Source organism: Triticum dicoccoides, chromosome 2B (assembly GCF_002162155.2).
Source record: "Triticum dicoccoides isolate Atlit2015 ecotype Zavitan chromosome 2B, WEW_v2.0, whole genome shotgun sequence".
NCBI lineage: Eukaryota > Viridiplantae > Streptophyta > Magnoliopsida > Poales > Poaceae > Triticum > Triticum dicoccoides.
Window position 1 is genome coordinate 94,326 of NC_041383.1, and position 6,649 is coordinate 100,974.

Here is a 6,649-nt window from a genome sequence, read left to right on the forward strand (position 1 = left end):
GTGTCCACGTGTAAAATGTTAATTTGTACTCCCTCCGTTAGAAAAAGCGTGTCCCTCAAATAGATGTATCTGTACGTCAAAAAATATGATTGTACAACTCGGTGAGAAAACCATCGAGGCAAGTAGCTTCGTTATGTTTCATACCGAACACCACGGCACTAGTAGAAAAAGGGTCAAATGTGAAGCACAATAGTGCCAGTTTGAATTCCAGCCGGCACTAATGTGTACATTAGTGCCGGTTCGTGGCGGCGATCAATAACACCGGTTCGTGGCGAACCTTTAGTACCGGTTCATGCCATGAACCGGTACTAAAGATGCTGTGTCAGCCTGCGGTCAGGCTATGGGCCCACCATCACAATTTAGTGCCGGTTCGTACCACGAACCGGTACTAATGAGGTTATGGCAAGCTGTTTTTAGTCCCACATCGCTCCCATAACAAGCCTTTTACCACCTTAAATATGTTATTTCTCAAACTATCACAAGCACTTGGTCTTCATTGAACTCTATGTGTAGAATTTGTGGCCGCAATATGAGTCTTCATCGGTTTATAAATCATTGATGACTCATATTGACAATTCAGATTGTACACACAAAGATCATTGATGATCAAAGTATTTTTGATGTTATAAGATCATATTGACAATTTAGACTGTAAAGAAATATAAGATCATGATCTAAATGCTCTTATATTTTTTGCGTTCAGTATGCACCAACTGCTAGGCGGGAGGAGCTGTTTAGTACCGGTTCGTGGCTAACCTTTAGCACCGGTTCGTGCCACAAACTGGTACTAATGAGGTTGTGTCAGGTAAGGCTAGCTGGGGCCGCACGAGCACCTTTAGTACCGGTTCATGGATAAACCAGTACTACAGTTTCTTAGTAAGCTGTTTTTTAGTCCCACCTCGCGAAGAGAGAGGGACTAGGAGCGGTTTATAAGCCCTGGGTACAGAGACGATGAAGAAGAGGCTCAATGCTCACGTTGCTTAGCTTCAAGCCTTCAGGAATATGATAGACTGCACGGAGCTATGCGCAGTGCAGTTTACACTATTCCGAAAGGCTTGAAGCAAATTAACGAGCATTGCACCTCTTTTTTATTTTTAATAACTTATTACAACTCCGGACTTCTTCTGTTATGGCAAAAGCTAATTGCACGTCGGCATTTCTTTTTTTTAAACTTTGTTTATAACTCCAGACTTTGACCATCAAGTTTTGCAGAAAAAAAAAATAGCAGGAAAAAAAATATAGCTGAAAAGAAAAAAACTATATAAAATGACCGTGAAATTGAAAATCACTACAAAATAAACTCTGAAAATGTTGAATTTTGGCAAACTAGATGAAAAACTACTCAGAAATAAATAGAAGAAAATAAATATAACAGAAAAGAAAAAACTATACAAAAAACTACGCAGAAATAAATAGAAGAAAATAAAGCAGAAAAGAAAAAAACTATAAAAAAATTGGGGCGCTGCCCTGTGGGCCTGCTAGGCCACGGGCGTGCAATTACAGGCCTTAAAGGCCCAGCAGACTCACAGGGCAGCGCACAGAATTTAGGCCCACAAGCCTGCTATATAGAGGAGTTCAAAGATGTAGCCGCGGCTGGGTTTATAAACCAGTGCGGCTGCCCTTCGCCCGGCGAGGTGGGACTAAACTTTGGGGTGGCAGCGCGAGGCCTTTAGTACCGGTTGTAGCCACCAACCGGTACTAAAGATCACCCTTTAGTACCGGTTGGAGCCACCAACCGGTACTAAAGGCCTGCTCTTCCCGGCTCTTGGCCTGGCCAAAGTTGGCCTTTAGTACCGGTTGGTGGCTCCAACCGGTACTAAAGGCCCATCCTATATATATAGCACTTACGAAAATTTCAGTTACATTTCCGCACTTTCGTCTCCAACCTCTCGACATCGCCGCGCGCCGCTCGATCCCGTCGTCGCCGTCCGTCGCCCGTCGTCCGTCATCGTCGTCGCTGTCCCCGCCGCCGCCCGTTGTCGTCGTCGTCTCGCGCCGCCGCCCCGAACGCCGCCGCCGTCCGTCGTCGTCGCCGCGGTCCCGTACGTCGTCTCTCGCACCCGCGCGCCGGCGCCCCCGCCCCGTACGCCGCCGCCCTCGCCCCGTACGCCGGCGCCCCCGCTCGTACGTACGGGGCGGCGTACACACACATACACACATATACACACACTACACACATACACACACACACATTTTTTACTTATTTTCTGTTTTCTGTTTTCTGTTTTTTAGAAAATTTAATTAGATATTAATTAGCTAGGTATGTGAGATTTGAACTAATTGAATAATTAATATAACTAGTTTATTTTTAGTAAGAAAATTGTCGAACTAGTTTATTTAGGTATATGAGATTTGAACTAGTTGAATAATTAATATAACTAGTTTATTTTTAGTAAGAAAATTATCGTATCTGAGATTTGATTATCTAATTAAAATATTATAGTTAGATATATATTCGAACTAGTTTATTTTTAGTAAATGCTTAGTTGAACTAGTTGAATTAATATATAGAACTAGTTTATTTTTAGTAAATGCTTAGTTGAACTAGTTGAATTAATATACAGAACTAGTTTATCTCTACTCCTAATGGAGCAGTTGGTAGTCTCGCTTCCAGGTTTTTTTTCGTCCCACCTCACCCGGTTTTTTTTGGTACTTCTTTGGTACTTCCTCCCACCTCCCACCCGTTTCATTTTGCTGATTTTTTTCGTCCCTCCCCTACCCCACCGGTTTAGTTTCGCGTCACCCTCTCACACAACGAAAAAAATCTTAACGGATCATAACTTTTCATGCGTCACCCACCCATCAATGCAATTTGATTTAGGAAACATATAATAAATTTTAAGGAAACAAATAACAGACTTTAAAGAAAAATCCAATTTTAAGGAAACAAATCAATCGATCCATCCAAATCAAACGATCCATCTCATCAATGCAATTTGCTTTAGGAAACATATAATGGATGTGAAGGAAACAAATAATAGACTATCTAAATCAATCGATCCATCCCATCAATGCAATTTGATTTAGGAAACATATAATAAATTTTAAGGAAACAAATAACAGACTTTAAAAAAAATCCAATTTTAAGGAAACAAATCAATCGATCCATCCAAATCAAACGATCCATCTCATCCGTTTCATTTCGCTGGTTTTTTTCGTCCCTCCCCTACCCCACCGGTTTAGTTTCGCGTCACCCTCTCACACAACGAAAAAAATCTTAACGGATCATAACTTTCCATGCGTCACCCTCCCATCAATGCAATTTGATTTAGGAAACATATAATAAATTTTAAGGAAACAAATAACAGACTTTAAAGAAAAATCCAATTTTAAGGAAACAAATCAATCGATCCATCCAAATCAAACGATCCATCTCATCAATGCAATTTGCTTTAGGAAACATATAATGGATGTGAAGGAAACAAATAATAGACTATCTAAATCAATCGATCCATCACATCAATGCAATTTGATTTAGGAAACATATAATAAATTTTAAGGAAACAAATAACAGACTTTAAAAAAAATCCAATTTTAAGGAAACAAATCAATCGATCCATCCAAATCAAACGATCCATCTCATCCGTTTCATTTCGCTGGTTTTTTTCGTCCCTCCCCTACCCCACCGGTTTAGTTTCGCGTCACCCTCTCACACAACGAAAAAAATCTTAACGGATCATAACTTTCCATGCGTCACCCTCCCATCAATGCAATTTGATTTAGGAAACATATAATAAATTTTAAGGAAACAAATAACATACTTTAAAGAAAAATCCAATTTTAAGGAAACAAATCAATCGATCCATCCAAATCAAACGATCCATCTCATCAATGCAATTTGCTTTAGGAAACATATAATGGATGTGAAGGAAACAAATAATAGACTATCTAAATCAATCGATCCATCCCATCAATGCAATTTGATTTAGGAAACATATAATAAATTTTAAGGAAACAAATAACAGACTTTAAAAAAAATCCAATTTTAAGGAAACAAATCAATCGATCCATCCAAATCAAACGTTCCATCTCATCAATGCAATTTGCTTTAGGAAACATATAATGGATGTGAAGGAAACAAATAATAGACTATCCAAATCAATCGATCCATCCCATCAATGCAATTTGATTTAGGAAACATATAATAAATTTTAAGAAAACAAATAACAGACTTTAAAGAAAAATCCAAGTAACTAATCTCTACTCTTAAAGGCCCCTCGATTGATTTTTGTCCCTCGCTTCCTTTCCCAGCACTTATACAATGGAAGGAATTATAATCCACCTATTTGTTCTCCTATATATCCGTGCAGGCAACACAACATAAAGCGGTGAAAAAAACACTCACCTCGCACGTCCCCCTGCCTGCAATCCCGAAACGCCGCCATCGCTCCAGGCTCCAGCCTCCGCCGTCCTACATCTTGCCCCTCTCCAACCTCAGAGACCTCCGCCACTGCCGCCATCTCGGAACCCCAGTTCAGGGCAGGACTCAGAGAGGGTGTGGCTGTGGACGACGCTGCCGCCGTCGCAGAACCCTAGGGCAGGGCGTGGTCGCGTTGCGGGCAGTGCGAGCGGCCGTGCGTCTGCCCCGTCAGGCTGTCCTCGGCAGGAACTCGGGACCTCCTCCTGACAGAGCTAAGGCCCTCCGAGGTCCAAGTCGCTGTGCGGCGTGCACAGTAATCTCCCCGGCCTACTCTGTCTTCACGTCAATGCTCATGTGCTCCGACCCTCCCCGACCCCTCCCAGCAAGCAGCAGAGTCTCTCGGGTTCGAGCTCCACCGGGCCGCCGGCGGCGGCGTCCATGTTCGTTGGGCGGAGCACAACGCTAGGTTTGAAATTCACCATGATGCTACTGATGAGGCTCTCCTTCTCCTTTGTTTCGTCTGGGTTTTTTCGTCCCCCCTCCCACCACCCCATCTCGTCTGGGTTTGAAATCAATAAGAGCAGCACAAAGTCTAGGTCCCTGTCTCGGTGGCAGACGGAAGGAGAAGAAGGATTGATATGTATGAGAATATTAATATTGAACTCTTAAAGTTAATGTGGCCCCGTTGCAACGCACGGGCGTTCTTAGTAAATGCTTAGTTGAACTAATTGAATTAATATAACTAGTTTATTTTTAGTAAATGCTTAGTTGAACTAACTGAATTAATATAACTAGTTTATTTTTAGTAAATGCTTAGGTGAATTAATATAAGTAGTTGAATTAATTGAATTAGTAAGTGTTTAATGTTTCGCCTAATATAAACATAGGAAATGTCGTCTGACGACGGAAAAAATTTCGATATGTGCACATACTGTGAAGACGAGCGCGGCCAGTGCGACAGAAATTTCCTTGTTGATGGTAGGCGATTCAGCATCAAGCTGGATGAGACTTTCGAATTCGATACAGTAAGTCACAACGACAAGTTTGTTTTAGTAATTAAGCATGACTTATATGCTTCATTTGCCTGACTTATAATTTTTAATTTTCACTATTCTACTAGCGCATCCCATGCCATGCAAGAATTTTTGTCTTGGATAAAATAGGTTTCAAAGATATGGAAACTATGGAGGTAAAGAGAGCTTACCTGAAAACTGAACATGATGGTTATACTTTCAACGTCAAAGTATACAATGCACACACGTACACCTATTTTGAATGCAAAATTTGGTAAGCACTATGCAAGGCTTATGCATTTGAGCCTGGTATGGTTATCACCTTTGATATTCGTCCGGAAGATGATATTGAAGGTAATAGAGACATATGGGTCGATGTGCAGACGCCTCCAGTTCTACCATTATGTGAGTTCTTCTCAAATATATTTTTGTCTTTGATATTGCTTATTCCAAAAATAACTGACAACTAATTTCTATTGACAGCTTATCTCTATTCAACCAAACATGTCCAGCGCTTGGTAGACATTACCTTCTACTGTCCCGGAGCTGAACTAAACTGCGAGGAGATAAGTCATTATGTTTCATGGCTTGAGGATCTTCATACTGTCAAGACAAATTTTTTTCCTGCACTTGGAAATGTTAGTACTCAAAACGTGCGACCAATAGTGATGGTATTGAACTACGGTCACATCTATTTAGGAATGATGGTAAGATATTTACTATTTGTCCTCAGTGCATATTTTGCATACATATTTTTTTAAAATTTTCATTGCTGAATATATTAATTAAGTACTATACGATGTTCTTCAACAGGGACTCCCGATGACAGTTGTGCCTCAGGGGATCGAGACTAAAGGTCAGATGTCAATTATTAGCTTACGGCCAAGATATCCTGCATTGCACATGAATGCATTCATGATTTCTAGAAGCGATGAATGCTTAATAGTGAAAGATTGGAGGAAAATTGTTAATGATCGCAGAGAAGTACTAGGGGGCAGCAATGAGAAGCGCAGCCCACGATTAGGAGACAGGTTCATCGGCATGCTCCAGTATGATCAATCAGGAGAGCTATACATGTTCTATGCTATTTTACCAGAGAGAGAGTAGCTAGCAGGAGTGATTTAGCTACTTCTTCATGCTGCTCTTAATTAGTACTTGTCCTTTCATGTCCGTGTTCTTCGTTCTGAACTTAAGTGATTTACTTTTGTGGTGTTATATATGAACGCTTCTAATATCATGACAATCATGTTGAACTCGATGATTGGTTCTACTAGAA